The sequence below is a fragment of the Triturus cristatus genome, chromosome 11 (assembly GCF_964204655.1).
Source record: "Triturus cristatus chromosome 11, aTriCri1.1, whole genome shotgun sequence".
Classification (NCBI taxonomy): Eukaryota; Metazoa; Chordata; class Amphibia; order Caudata; family Salamandridae; genus Triturus; species Triturus cristatus.
Window position 1 is genome coordinate 188,141,313 of NC_140594.1, and position 15,064 is coordinate 188,156,376.

General features: G+C 44.9%; 1 long non-coding RNA gene across 1 annotated transcript; it reads left to right on the forward strand.

Moving 5' to 3' along the window:
• The first annotated feature begins 12,224 nt into the window (after positions 1-12,224).
• LOC146783887 (uncharacterized) lies at positions 12,225-14,814 on the forward strand. The gene is made up of 3 exons (XR_014970495.1): positions 12,225-12,428; positions 12,898-13,082; positions 14,240-14,814. It is a non-coding gene; the product is annotated as an uncharacterized LOC146783887 (long non-coding RNA).
• Positions 14,815-15,064: the final 250 nt, after the last annotated feature.

The following is a 15,064-nucleotide window of genomic DNA, read 5'->3' on the forward strand; positions in this document are numbered from 1 at the left end:
CTTTAATGACTAATAACTCGCTATGGAATAATTTATTTCAGCAGGTAACAATTTTCTAGATTAAAGAGCTATTAGATGCGTTTGTCCAGTGTCCTTATTTCTTTGTGATAAAATACCACCTATGGCGTATTGTGAAGCATCAGCTTCAACAATAAATAGACAGTAGGGATCATGATGCATTAATATAGGTGCTGAGGTAAATAGTGCTTTTAAATCTTGAAATGCATTTTCAGCTTTGTCATCCCATTCAAATTTAACTCCTTTACGGAGTAATGTAGTAATAGGGGTTATTATTTTGGAAAAATGCTGAATAAACGGCCTATAAAAATTTGCAAACCCTAAAAAACTTTGAATTTGCTTACTTGTGGATGGGCTAGGCCAATTGAGTACTGCTTATACCTTTTTAGGGTCCATTTTGATACCATTTGGACCAATTAAATAACCTAAAAAATCAACTTTGGGTACATGAAACATGCTTTTCTCCAATTTGACATACAAAGAATGATTTAACAACTGTTGAAGAATGGCTCGTACTTGTTTGACATGTTCAGTATGAGTTTTTGAATAGATTAATATATCATCGATATTCACAACACAGCAGATGTCTAAAAAATCTCTTAAGACCTCATTAATAAAAATTTGAAATGTGGCTGGAGCGTTGCAGAGTCCGTAGAGCATGACTTGGTATTCAAACAGACAGAATTGCGTACGAAACGCTGTCTTCCATTCATCGCCCTCTCGGACTCACACCAGATAATAGGTTCCTCGCAAATCAAGTTCGGTGTATATGGTAGTGTCTTTTATTTGATCAAATAACGTAGGTATTAAGGGAAGTGGATATCGATTTTTTTATGGTGACATTATTCAGTGCACGGTAATCGATGCATGGTGAAGCTCCCTCCCCCCTTTTTTGGAATAAAGAAAAGGAGCGAGGATACAGGAGATTTAGAATGTCTAATAAATCCGTTGGCTAGATATTCATTTTAATAGGTGTGTAAATACTCATTGTCTTTTTCAGTAAGAGCGTATATACAACTGCAGGGTAATGTGGCTCTGGGAACCAAATCAATCCGGCAATCGTAATCTCTGTGAGGTGGTAAGGTATTAGCTCTCTGTTTGTCAAATACATTAAGTAAGTCTGAATATTCACAAGGCGCTCCCTCAAGTACTAAAACACTTTTTGACTCTTTTGGGAAAGCATAACCTTTCACCATATTTTTTATATGATTTTGATTGAAACAGGAATGACGACAGTGATCGGAATGAAACGTTACCGTCGTTTTAATCCAATCAATGTGGGGATTGTGTTGGACAAGCCATGGTATTCCTAAAATTAGGCGAAATTGAGGAGCGTCTAATACATTAAAATAAATGCCTTCAGAATGATCATTTTCGCAAGTCATGATGAGTCCTTCCATCTACTGCTCTCACAATTTCTGGTTTAGTCTTGGGTAGTACATGTAAACCTAACTCATGCGGGAATTTCGTATCCATAAAATTACTGGTTGCACCGGAATCTAATAATGCATCAACAGCCCAAGACCTCTTACTATTGGATTGTGATTGCAGAGTTACTCGAATACTAAGGTGATGAGATGGCAAAACTAGATGATAAACACGACAAAGTGACCTCGTATTCCGTTGAGTTTTCTAGTTTTTCGTCTGTTGTACTACAGCCACATCAGTCATTTTAGTTTTACTCCTAACAGGACAATTCGGACATTCTTTTACAAAATGTCCTGTTTTACCACAGTACAAACATTTATTTAATCTTCGATGTTTATCTTTTTCTTCTTTTATAAGTGGTCCTCTTATGGTCCCAATTTGCATTGGCTCTCTAAGGTCTGTTTTAGCTACAGTGTCTGTTTTATTAGAACTGTTATCTCTATATAAGAGCACTTTATGATCTGCTCTCTACCTTATTCCCCTTTTCGTTCCGATAAACAACAATTTAACTTAACTACTAAATATATACATTTGCTGCAATTCTCTGGAGGGTCTAAAATCTGTGTTACCATATCCTTTAACTCTTCACATAATCCTCTGTAAAAGGGGGATACTCTTTTTTCCTCAGGCCATTCCGCTTCTATTACTAATCTATTAAACGTGGAAATATAATGTAGTTGATCAGAAGAACCTTGTTTAAGATTTAGTAACTCGTTATGAGCTGTTTGAACAAAAGCATGTTTAGAGAATAATGTTTTCATTGTTTCTTTAAAGTTCCTAAAATTATATAATATTGGATCGTCTCTTTCAATTAAGGGTACAGACCATAAAGCTGCATCTCCACTCAAATATGATAAAATAAAGGCAACTTTGGATGCATCATCGGGAAAAGCACTCAGTTTTGCCATAAAATGGAGCTGACATTGGTTAAAAAAAAGCTGAATTTATTACTGTCTCCATTAAATCATTCAGGAGTTGCTAATGGGATGGGAGTTGGAGTAATTACTTGTATCTGAGTAGGGGGATTGTTACTAGACTCTGAAACACTACTTGGATTTTGAAATCTAGAAGGTTTGAAGCATCGGTATACTTGGTGGTAGTAAACTCCATGTTTGACATGTTTGTAAATCGGTTTGTAGAGCTGAAATATCCCGCTGTAAAGAAGCATTTTCAGACCGAATACCAGCCAACACAGCGGCGATATCTTGAAGGAAGATTTTTTTTTAGCTTTATCTATGGCATCTGGGCCAAACGATCGAATTGGGCTTAGCCTTCTGTCAAGGTAAACAATGCGTTCTTACCTGACGTACGCACTGTGTGTTTTCGCAGAGAAGTTATGAACCAACTTCCTAGCACCCTACCTTAAAACCTGTGCTGTATCTCTACCACTAGGAAAACTCAGTAGGGTTCAAGGAGGAGGGCCGGATGATGGACGCTCAAGAAGTCCTTCTTGTCGACCTGCGAGGCAACAAGAAAATTCTATGACATGTCTTTACTTAAATTAAACTTCCTATACTTTTTTCTGTATCTTTCCAATGATTAACTATACAAAGGTTTATAGAATCCTACCCATGATCAAGGCTGTGACTGATAAGCGTCCGTGGAGTTTTTGAGTGAAGGTGCTTTTCAAATCAGTTTTCTTTTAGAATTATACTGTGGTGAAAATATAATAACATACCATGACTTTCTCAACACAACACAATAAAAATTGTACTGATGAATAACACACCCATGTTAGGGAATTCTTTACAAGCTTAACTGAAAACAAATTCCATGTGAAAAGAAAAACAAAACATTGCACCTGTGTGTGCAAAGATATTTTCCAAGTTGAAAGTGCAACTTCCTTCAAGTCTTTTGTATATAATGTTCTTTTTACCCATAAAGGTTTTCTCTTTAGATTATAGCACTTGTTCCAAAGAGAGAGTTCCAAACATTATTCTAGAAGTTCCAAAAATTATTGTAAGCTAAAACAGCTTACTTGCGGTGGGCGCCCAAATTTAAGAGTGACATGTCTTTCTAGCTCCTACAGGTTCCAACTTCTTAGAAGATGATCATGCGTTGCCCCTAAAAATCAGGAAGCTGAAGGGAAGAGCAACTCATCGTCAATCAGGTTAGCGTCCTTGGTTACTGAATGGTAACCGCTGAAACTCCGGAAGGCTAAGCACCTTCTGGAACCGAGGTGTGGCTTTAAATACCTATGCCACACCCTAGATGGCTGCCACGTAATGGACTTATGTGTTACGTCCTGCTGTAATGTATTTGCCCATGACACTGCTTTTAGTACTTCAGAAAGCGAGGAGCACATAGAAGAAGCTGAACTTCGTAAGCCTTCCTTTCTTGTATAAAATCAGTTGCTGCACTCATATTCTTGTTCTATTTACAGCGTGGCATCCTTATACTAGGCATGATTCTCAATGATGTTTCAAACAAAACATTTATTAAATATCAAAAACGAGAGCGAGGAAATAAGAGCGACTTGTTCCTTTCCCCTGTGTCAAATCTATCTCAATCAAAGAGAACAGGCTCATACAGACAGTTTTTAAACCATTTGATTATTTGTGTGGGGGAAAACGATTGTTTTTTTAAAAGAGCCCTCACCCACCAATCTAGTTGGTGGCATGCTGCATCATCGGGTTCCCACCCAGGGTGCCGAGTGCATCCTGGGTGTGCAGCGATGCCTAAACTACAGCGGAGCTGGTGTTTTTTGGTGCCAAGTGAAGTGATTTGTGAGTTAAATCTATCTATACGGTCCCTCTGAATAAGGAAAAAAAATGATTGATACCGGGGGCCCTATGACAGGATTAAAAGAAAGGGTGGATACTTCTATAGACTTTAAGTTTGACTCATATATCCTGTAATTGGTCTAATTGGTCTACATGTTTCAGCCAGACATTTGCATATGCTGGCTTTCGTCAGGACCCAAAAGGTGAAGAAAGACTGGGCTGTTGCGTCCAAGAATTGCCACTAATAGCAAAGAGACATCCGCACTGAATGCATGGGGTCTTACCAATATCACAGGACATTATCCCTGTGAAAAATGTAGTGTGTGTCACATCACAACTCCTCCTAAAACACTCGAACTGGAACCTGGAAAGACCTGGTTTTTGAGAAAACATACAAATTGCAATTCAATACACGTTATATATATGATCACATGTCTGTGTGGCCTCAGATATATTGGCATGACTAGCAGGAAAGTCAGAATATGTGAACACCGGAGCAATATACGTTGCAAATGCAACACAACCAAAATGACTGCTAATTTTTTACAATCTGGAAATACTCCCAATGACATGAAGTGGGTGGTCATCGAACAGATAGACCACACCCAGAGTACTTCAACAAACCTTTTACTGGAAAAAGAACAACACTGGATTTACCATTTATCCACACATAAAGACGGACTCAATGACAATATCTAGTGGAATTTCCTTAAATAACAACCTCCACAACTCTGTTTACTGAGGTACCCTCTGTACTCATGTTTAACACTATCAACTTATTTGCATTGAGTCAACAACACTGACGCAATTTATTTTATCATCAACACTTTTGAAATTATGGTTGTTTCTTAAATTTGTTTCTTAAATCTTTTCTGTAAGGCAACTATTAGTACTCACCTTATGGGCACTATGTCTGTCAGCATACAGACTTTATTACGGTACATGCCCATGGTCGTTACTATAATTTCCCATTAAGTGACTACGAGTACTCATACGGTGGATATTATGTCTATCAGCACGTAGGATATATTACGGGGCATACCCACTTGCGCATGCTCCGGTAACTGCAACACGACTACCAGGTCCGGCAGTCCTGTTTCTTTGTCTTTACTCAGACAGGGAGTGCACTACCCGTACCAACGAGGCATTCTCGTACGACGTCAGGCAGGCACGCTACACGCATACCCGGAAGTTAACCTTCACTTTAAAAACGGGATGCCGAGCACTTACGCATCATTGGGATCCCGTGCAAAGGCCGAAATAGGTAATGACGGCGGGCAGTGGACCTTGATGAAGTGAGTATTTCTCCACTCTCAAGTAACTGTAACTTCGCCCATTAGGTTCTCTTTCACTGATTCCTACTCTTCCCCTTTTCTAGAGTGTGGCTACAGGCACTCACCCCTTCCAGGATCCATGTCGCCTTAACCAAAAGCGACCAAAGTAAGACTTTGAATTACGATATTAACAATGTAAACAGTGTCACTCCTTAGTAGTTATACCGAAAGTCTGCAGCTCTTTCCCAACCACTTATTTTTGCCACAGAGATTAGCCAAAGCAATGGGGGCTTGCACACTTCGAACAAGCCTAGACTTAGCTCGTAAAAAAGCGTGATGTATACATGGGTGCATGGCTGTTCTCACCGTAGTGATCTAATACGATCTAGTGTGACAATGTATGATGCACACATGGGTGCATGCTTGTCCTCACCTGAATGTTTTATGTTTTACATGTATTTTTTTGATTACTGTTTGTGCCTATCTTTTTACAGATGATAAGTGTGAGAAGTTGGCCTGGTATATGCTGTCCACTAATAAAAGTGGGCTCCTTGCACCAGTCAAAACGACCCTTATGATGTATGAGGTCAAAGATAACCTTTAGAAGCTATCCTAGTGGTAGCTGTGGAGAGCAGCCTTCAGGCTTAATCTTGAAGGAATGTTAAGCAGCTTGTTTTACCAGAATATCACCTTTAGTATCAATTAAATGAAAGGAGAACCATACAGTAGTTATAAAAATATGCATTTATTTATATAACACTCCCAAGTATCCTCTACACGTGGATGCCACACATAGCCCACAATACTTTAGCAAAGAAACAGTAGTAAGTAGCACAGTACACAGTGGGCTTCAGGGAGAGATCAAACCATATGCTAAAATAGTGGTATAAGAACCACGACTGGAGTCGAGACAGTATCTAGAACACGTAGATTCACTGGGACCCCAAGGAACCACCCAAGGTGAGTAGACAGGGACCCCACGGAGGACGGGTGCAGTGTGTTAACATGACTGCGGGCTCCGTACAATTCTATGGGGAAGTCGCGGTTACAATTTTAAAGTTTAAGGACCCTTCTCGGTGGACTTTGAGGAAACCCTTTGGAACTTAGGAGGTTGGAGAGCCACCCCACCCGTGGATACCAGAGTACCCAAATTACCTATCCCAGGGGAGCTGGGTGAATAGGTCTGGGGTGGCGTCGGAAACCGCGGTCGTTTTCAATGGAGGGCTTCAAAGAAGAGCTGCTGCCGAGAAGGAAGAAAGTGTCCGTAGGGATCCAAGGGTGGACTTGTGATGGAAGGAAACTGAAAGCAGAAGGGACAGAGTCTGGGTCACTTCAGGGCGAACAGGGGCTCAGTAGACAAATGCCCACCGATGTCGGGTGCTTCAGGTGCGAAGGGATGCTTTTCTCTGCAGCCACAAGGTCCAGGAAATGTCGAGGACAACCAGGAGCCGGATGCGAGCTGTCCCGCAAAGGATGATGAGGGCTGAGGGGCCAGTGTCCGGCTGGAGCACCAACAAGCCTTGGCAACAGCAACCCACGCAGGAAGGTCAAGCAGGTTACGGTGTGGACCAGCAAGGTCCAGGGTACATACCAGGCAATAGGGAGTCAGGGCACGTCTGGAGCAACCAGGAAAGCCCAACAGAATTCAATATGACCCTCAAGAGGACCCACAGGCCGAATGACCAGGAGTCACGAGGGGACCTCAGCAAGATCACAAAGTACCAGCCCACGGAGCACTTGGTGCAAGGAGGCTAGGGGTTCTTTGGTGGAAATACTGCTCGGGTCAGGACTACACAGAGTCCAATGCACAAGCTCGGGAATCGCCAACAAGCATATGCACTTGCAGAAATACGCAGTGCACAGGGGTTCGGGTTATGTGGTCCCCATGAAGGATGCTGGCCTCAAACTTGGTGAGAGGGCAGCTCGACCTCAAGGAACTTCAGAATCCACCTCCTGTGTTGCTGGAGCCTTTGGAGTCCGCAGGAGCTCAGGATCAGCAGAACAGTCAGTTGCATTATGGTGCCTGCGAATTCAGGGGAGTGACTCCTTCACCCCAAGGGAGATTCTTCAGATGTCCTTAATGCTCCACAGGTCCTACACGGAGCTTGTATGGTGCAAGGTCACAGACGATGCTTTGGATGGAGAGGGAGATGAAGTCGGCCCAGTCGAAGTCCAGAATATCCAGATGGTCGAAGGTCAGTGGTTTCTTGTTCAGAATCTTGCCCACGTCCAAATCTAAGGTCCTACAGCCAGGTAAGCCCTTATGTACCCACGGGAGAGGGTTGGACAGATTCAGGGGACACTCCTAAGGGAGGGTCAGGACAGAGAGATGTTTTGCACCAGAGCAGGAGCCAACAGCTCCCAGAACTGGTTTGAGCTGGACTATGTACAGGGACACCAAGTGTGCCCCAGATGCAGACTTTCATGCACTTTGGAAGTGCACCCACCCAGCCCCAATACACTAAATCCTGTTTGAGAGGTGCTCACACCTCCCTGCGACAGGATTCCTATAGTGCTGCCTTCCTCTGCTTAAGCTTTGCTCAGCAGCAGGAGGGCAGAAATGTCAGCAGCTCCATTTTGTGCTGTCTGGGTCGAGAAGGCTGGCACCGGAAAGACCAGTGAGCCCACAAAGCTCACTACAGAAGGGTGTAATCATACCTTCCAAACCGGTGTGGAGGTATGATTCCAAGGTGTTTGATACCAAACACGACATGTTTTGTTCCAGCCGTTTTCGAGATAGCATTTACCGCGAGGTTATAATGCACCTCTACCTATATGTCTGGCTGAGTCACAGACAACCCGGGAGAATGGTCTCTGAAGGCTGCAGAGTGGCTCATCTCATGCAGGGGCACCCTCTCATGTAAAACCCAGCACCCTGCCTTCAGGATTGTTAAGGCCTGCTATAGGGGTGACTTATACGTTTGAAGTGCAGTGACCTATAGATATAGTGAACCTATATCTAAAGTAAGTGGTGCAAGCACCAGCTTACACAGGCTGCAATGGCAGACATGTAGTTACATTTTGCCTGGCCTCTCATGGGTGGCATAATCAATGCTTCAGCCCAGGGTAGACCTCTGGGGTAACTATGCCCTGGGTGCATGAGTACCATATACTAGGGACTTATAAGGGTACCCCAGTATCCAATCTGGAGTGTACCAAAGTACATGGTATAACATTTTAAGGAGAAAGCAGATAGACAGTGGTCCTGATTAGCAGGATCCCAGTCAGACTAGTCAAAACAGTGTAAGATCAAGCAAAAAGTAGGGGTAACCATACGAAGCAGATCCTACTTTCCTACAATAAGTACTAACCAAATAACCGTAAGTTCGTTCTTAAAGCAAGGAGAAAAATTAATAGGTTTTCTCACACCGTGCTCACCTTAGCGTGTGCGCATTATATTCACACAAGACTGTGGCAACAGACCAGTCTTTCTTCACTTTTTGGGTCCTGACGAAAGCCACCATCTGCAAATGTCTGGCTGAAACATGTAGACCAATTTGACCAATTACAGGATATATGAGTCAAATCTAAAGTCTCTAGAAGTATCCGCCCTTTCTTTTAATCCTGTCATAGGGCCCCGGTATCAATAAAAAGAAATCCTTATTCAGGGGGACCCTATAGATAGTTTTAACTCACAAATCACTTCACTTCACTTGGCACAAAAAACACACCAGCTCTAATTCAGGGTCGCAGCACACCCGGGATGCACTCAGCATCCTGGGTGGGAACCCGATGATGAAGCATGCCACCAACTAGGTTGGTGGGTGAGGTTCTTTTAAAAACCAATCGTAATCGAATGGTTTAAAAACTGTCTGTCTGAGCCTGTTCTCTTTGATTGAGATCAAATTAAACATTCCCATGTATAAATACAATAATACACAGTGCCTTAAAACAATGAATATACAGAATGTCCTTCAACATGAAAACCCTACGTTGATAAACATATAAACACGTAATCCTTGCCACTGCTGGTTGCACGGGATAGGGGTGGGTTTTTTCTTGCTGGGTAATAACGGAGTGTTCTCACCAGGCATCTTATTCAAAGTACGGAGGGCTTCTTGGTAGATGACATTACGGGCCTGCATTGGGATCATGACACTATCGAATTAATGTGGTGCCTTTGAGAGGTGGTTGATGCAGTTGTAATTGATGATCTTCAACTGGTACCAATATTCCTGAGGCGAGTCTCAGACGCCCATATTCTCCTGAGGCCATGTGAGCTAACATATGCATTTGAACCTCCTTGCCTATGTTTACAGTAGTGCGTGAAGACTGTTGTTCACATAGGAACATATTTGACAATTATTTACCAGCATTGATCCCCTTCTATTACTTGCCAGTTTTGAGTCAGGATTTACAGTAGTATAAGTCGCCTCTGCTGACCTTGATCTCCCAGGAAGGCCAGTATTAAGTTCATAGTAGTTTTTTGTTCCATGAGGAATACTTGCACCTTAGCCTAGATATACGACCCGTTTGCGAGCACAAAGTCGGTCCGAAACCGATATGCGCATGCAAAATTGGTTGTGTGCAATGTACAAAAGCTACTCGTAAAACACAATTTTGCGATGCGAATGAATACCGACTTTCAAAAAATGCAACCGGTTTTTGCATTTATAAAATAGCAACTTGCACTTTGTGAGTCGCTAATTATAATGTACAAACCAGTCACAAATAGCAAAAAATGCGCAAAAAGGCCACTTTGGGCTTGCAATTTACCACTCAATCAATCAATCAGGTGTTTGTTAAGCGCGACTACTCACCGGTAAGGGTCTCAAGGCGCTGGGGGGGAGTGTCACAGGTTCCAGTCCATCTAGGTGGGGGTATGTCGAAGAGCCAGGTTTTGAGGTTTGAGATGGGGAGCGATGTCGTCTGTCTGAGGTGGAGCAGAAGATTATTCCAGGTTCTGGTCGCGGGGATCCATTTGAAGGTCTTACGTAGGAGGCGGAGTGTGTGGAAGCAGGAGGACGAGATGGAGTTGATCTGACGGTCCATTTTGAGCTCTGAGTCCAGGATGATTCCCAGGTTGCGTGAGTGGTCCGTCGGGGTGGGCGGGCTTCTGAGGCTGGGGGGCCACCAGGTGTCATTCCAGGCTTCGGGGTTTGGGCCCATGATGAGTACTTCCTTTTTGTTGGTGTTTAGTTGTAGGCAGCTGTTTTTCATCCATTTGGCGATGGCTTCCATGCCTTCTCGAAATTTGTGTCTGGCGGTGTTGGGTTCGTTGGATAGGGAGAGGATGAGTTGGGTGTCGTCTGCGTATGACACAATGTTGAGTCCGTAGGTTCTGATGATGGGGGTGAGTGGAGCCATGTAGACGTTGAAGAGCGTAGGGCTGAGGGAGGACCCCTGGGGGACTCCGCGGTTGGTAGGTGTAGGGTCCGAGTGGAAAGGGGGGAGTCTGACCCGCTGCGTTCTGCCGGAGAGGAAGGTGCGGATCCAGTCGAGGGCCTTGTCTTGGATCCCTGCGTCGTAGAGTCTGCATATTAGGGTGCGGTGAGAGACTGTGTCGAACGTCACTGAGAGGTCGAGGGGGATGACGGCTGCTATTTCTCCTTTCTCCAGTTGGGTGCAGATGTCATCTGTTGCGGCGAGGAGGGCGGTTTCCGTACTGTGGTTTTTTCTGAAGCCAGATTGGGAGTCGAGGATGTGCTCTTCGATGAATGTGGCTGGTTGGCTGTTGATGGCTTTCTCGATGACTTTCGCTGGGAAAAGGAGCAGGGAGATGGGTCTGTAGTTTTTGAGGTCGGTGGGGTCCGCCGAGGGTTTCTTCAGGAGGGGGTTGATCTCGGCGTGTTTCCAGTCGTCGGGGAACGAGGCGGTTGCCAGGGAGCGGATGATGGTGTGGCAGAGCATGGGTGGTAACCAAGCCCAACCTATAAAAACAGACCCAGAATGCATCAGAAATCTTTCCACAATGGCTGACCTGTACATGATAGCAAGGAGGATGCGGATACTGGCTGCTCAGTTGAGTAGGCGGAGACAGGAGAGGATATTCAGAGTCAGGCTAACATTGTTTGAGAAGACAGAGGAAGAGATTTATGAGTGGTACAGGCTGAGTAGCACTGTCATCCTAAACCTCATAGACACCTTGAAGCCACATTTGGAAAGCAGGACCCTGCGCAGCAATGCAATCCCCACACATGTGCAGGTGTTGTGCTTCCGCCACCTATTGGGCACTGGTAGCTACCAAGATGCCATTGCACTGGCCGGAGGTGTATCGCAGAGTGCGCTTCCGCGTTTCTTTTGCAATTTCCTAGATGCCATGCTACACCACATCTATCAACACATCTACCTGCCCAGGGATGATGAGGAACTTGAAAATACAAAACTGCAATTTTACAGAATAGCAAGGTTTCCACAGGTCATAGGGTGCATAGATGGGACCCATGTACCCATATGTCCATATGTCCACCATCCCACATAGAATACATATTCCGTAATAGGAAAAGGACACATTCCCTCAACATCCAAATTGTGTGGGACACAAACAAAATCATCACAGACATTGTTGTGAAATATCCTGGAAGCACCCATGCCTCTACATCTTCAGACACAGTGGCATATACGAGAAATTAGAAAGAGTTGATGAAGGATACTGTGAGGAGATGCCCTGACCCCCACATGAGACTCTGACCTTCTGACTCACCGCTGTGGTCTGTACTCCTTCCGTGTACGGGTCCTGATGACGTCAAACGGGGCTGGAAAATAGAACAAACAGTGAAAGCGTACGTGCAGACAAGGGACCAATCGGCGAACATAGGGGGAGGAGGAGCCGAAGGGGAAGAAGTGAGAAGAGGCTTCCGATGTGTTAGACGCCAAGGAGAAGGAAACATCCTCACAGCGAGGAGAGACACCCGGGAAAGACGAAGGACCACAGGAAAGTGTCGCAGAGACTGAAGTAGCTCCCGACGAGTGGTGTGAGGAGTGGTAGTTGCCCGGAGTGGACGCACACGAGCCGCTGTAACTCAGGAGAGTTGCAGCAGTGGTGGTACGTGACGCAAGGAAGGGCGAACTTGGGGAGATTGGGAGGAAGGGTGGGGAATAGCGGGTGTTTTATCTTCTCTGTTGCGTTTGGGGTTTTCTTGGTTTCCTTTTGGTGTTTGTTTTTTTTTCCCCTCCATTCTTCTCTCTCCTGCTACCCATAAGCCTGGATAGAGAGAGAGAAAAAAGTAGTAGGCTGCATGAAAAGCCCCCCCTTTTACCTCGCTACAGAGTGCCAATCTCCCAAGATAAATACCGCATTGAACAGGAATGCATACAGAGGAAAAATAATTACCTAATGATAAAAAGTAGGTGCTGACAGAGAAACAGGAGCGAACGAATTCGTTTTTTCCCTTTCTTTTTCTCAGTTTTCACACTGTTTTTCCCCTGGATATGGTGACGGTGTTTGTACCAACCTTCTGCAATATAACCTTTACACTTACCATTCCTCTTTTTATTCTGCTCCTCTCCACAAGCCTACCCGGGGACCCCTCCAGAGAGCCAGAACACCTAGAAGAGAGAAGAAAAAGAAGAGCAAAGTGACGAAGACTCTGTAATCGTTCAATTGAATTTGTCAACTGAAATAAACACGCCTCAATATTACACCCATACGGCCTAATCGCTTCTGTTTCTGCCCATCCCTCCCACAGACACCTTCTAGGTACTGAATTTACATGTCCATAGTGACAAGTATTTGCACTGTAATGTGTGTCTGCATGTTGTCTCGCCATCATATATCTCTCACCAGGTGACAGTGCCTATGCCCTGTGGCCATGGATCCTCACACCTCCCAACAACGCACATGAAAGGCGATACAACAGGGCACATCAGCGCACCAGAACCGCGATTGAGCGCACATTTGGCATCCTAAAAGCGTGCTTCAGGTGCCTCCACAAGAGTGGCAGATCTCTGCAGTATGCACCTGAGACAGTCTGCAAAATAGTGGCAACATGTGCCATGCTCCACAACATGGCCTGCATGGGTGGATTGCCCATGGATGAGACTGATTCAGAATCGGAGGAGGATGACCCAGGACCACCTGCCCAACATCAGTGGGATGGTAGCTCTGCAGCAGAGGAGAAAAGGCACAGGGACCAGATAGCTAAAAATTAATTTTAAAGGTACATCCAAAGTAATGACACACTGCCCTCTACATAAGACAGTTCACATTGTGAATTCAACTTTGAATGTGTGCTTTATTGTGCAAGCCTGCACACACAAAATCGGGAAAACCTGTGCATCACAAAACTCATGCTAAAACAAATGTGTAACTGTATTGTGGTTACATCACCACAAATCTTCAATAATATGTGGGGCATTAACTCTACACAATCTACTTCCTGCCTCTAAGTCCAGCCTGGTTAGCGCTGCCACTTGGAATCCCAGCTTGGTGGCTGCTGGTGTTTCAGCAGAAGAGATGCTACTGCGGCTGGAAACCTCACTGTCAGTGTCCTCTGTAGCAGCACCACAGGCAAACATATTAGTCTGCAGTGTCTCCACTGCTGAAGTTATTTGCTGGAGCCCGTGTGCCACATCACCACTGGAGAACCAGGGTGCGCTTTGTGTGTTGGGTGGTTGCATTGTGCTAGCCTCCCAATGGCCCTAGTCAAAGAGTCCATCTTATGTCCCCTGCTGCGCTCCATGCATGTGTGCTGCCTCCTCTCCTCAGCTAATTCTTTGTACAGATCGCCTATGGGACCTGTGAGGACATCAAATTTAGCTTTAAGCCGCACTGGTCATTTTTTGTGTGATGTCCCTGACTCCCTGAGTCAGCTTAAGGTTCATCTGCCTCTGTTGTTGTTGTTGTTGTTGTTGCAGGTGCTGGATCCTGAGCATCACCTGTTCCAGGCCTCCAAACAACACCTGATTGGGTGCTTCAGCAGGGAAGCTGAGTGTGCAGACTGGTTTGCATACGCCGTACGGACTGCTGGATTGAACGCACTAGCTGGACTCTGGTGACAGGAGTGAGTCTTGATGATGCTGTCTGCCATGATGCTGGTGTCCAGGGCTGGACTGGCCGAAGCGGGCACCAGGCATTTCCCCCGGGGGCCGCCAGGGTTGGGGGCCGAATTGGTTACTTGGCTGTTTTGCAGCATAGCTGCAATATCAACCGCTGTAATGAAATCGGCTGAAATCGGCCATGGCAAACAGCTCAGCTGCACCCCGGTGCGGGCCGAACACTTTGCCAGGGCCGGTTTCGGTTCCCAGTCCAGCTTGCTGGTGTCACACTGGCTGCAGCGTGTGATGAGGTCGCTGCAGCAGTGTCTGAGACTTCAGGATAACTTGGGCCACTTGATGCTCCCCTATCATGCCCTTCCCCCATCTGGACCTGATCCGGGCTTTCCTCAGTGTCATCTGCACTGTGCTCTCCTCTCAGTGGCGTATCTATGTGGCAAATGTTGTAAGGTGAAAATAAATTATGTGAGTCACTATCTCAGTGGTGTTGCAATGTTTATCAGCTCGTCATTCTGTAACTATACTGTATATGCCACTTACTACGTTTCCCATAATGCACCATTTGGGTTTATTTTGTGTGGTGTTGGAATTTTGGGTGTGGATCATTAGTATGCATGTGCAGAACAGGCTTTAGTGGTGAATTAAACATTTATTACACATTTCACACTTACCAGGGTTTGGTGGTGT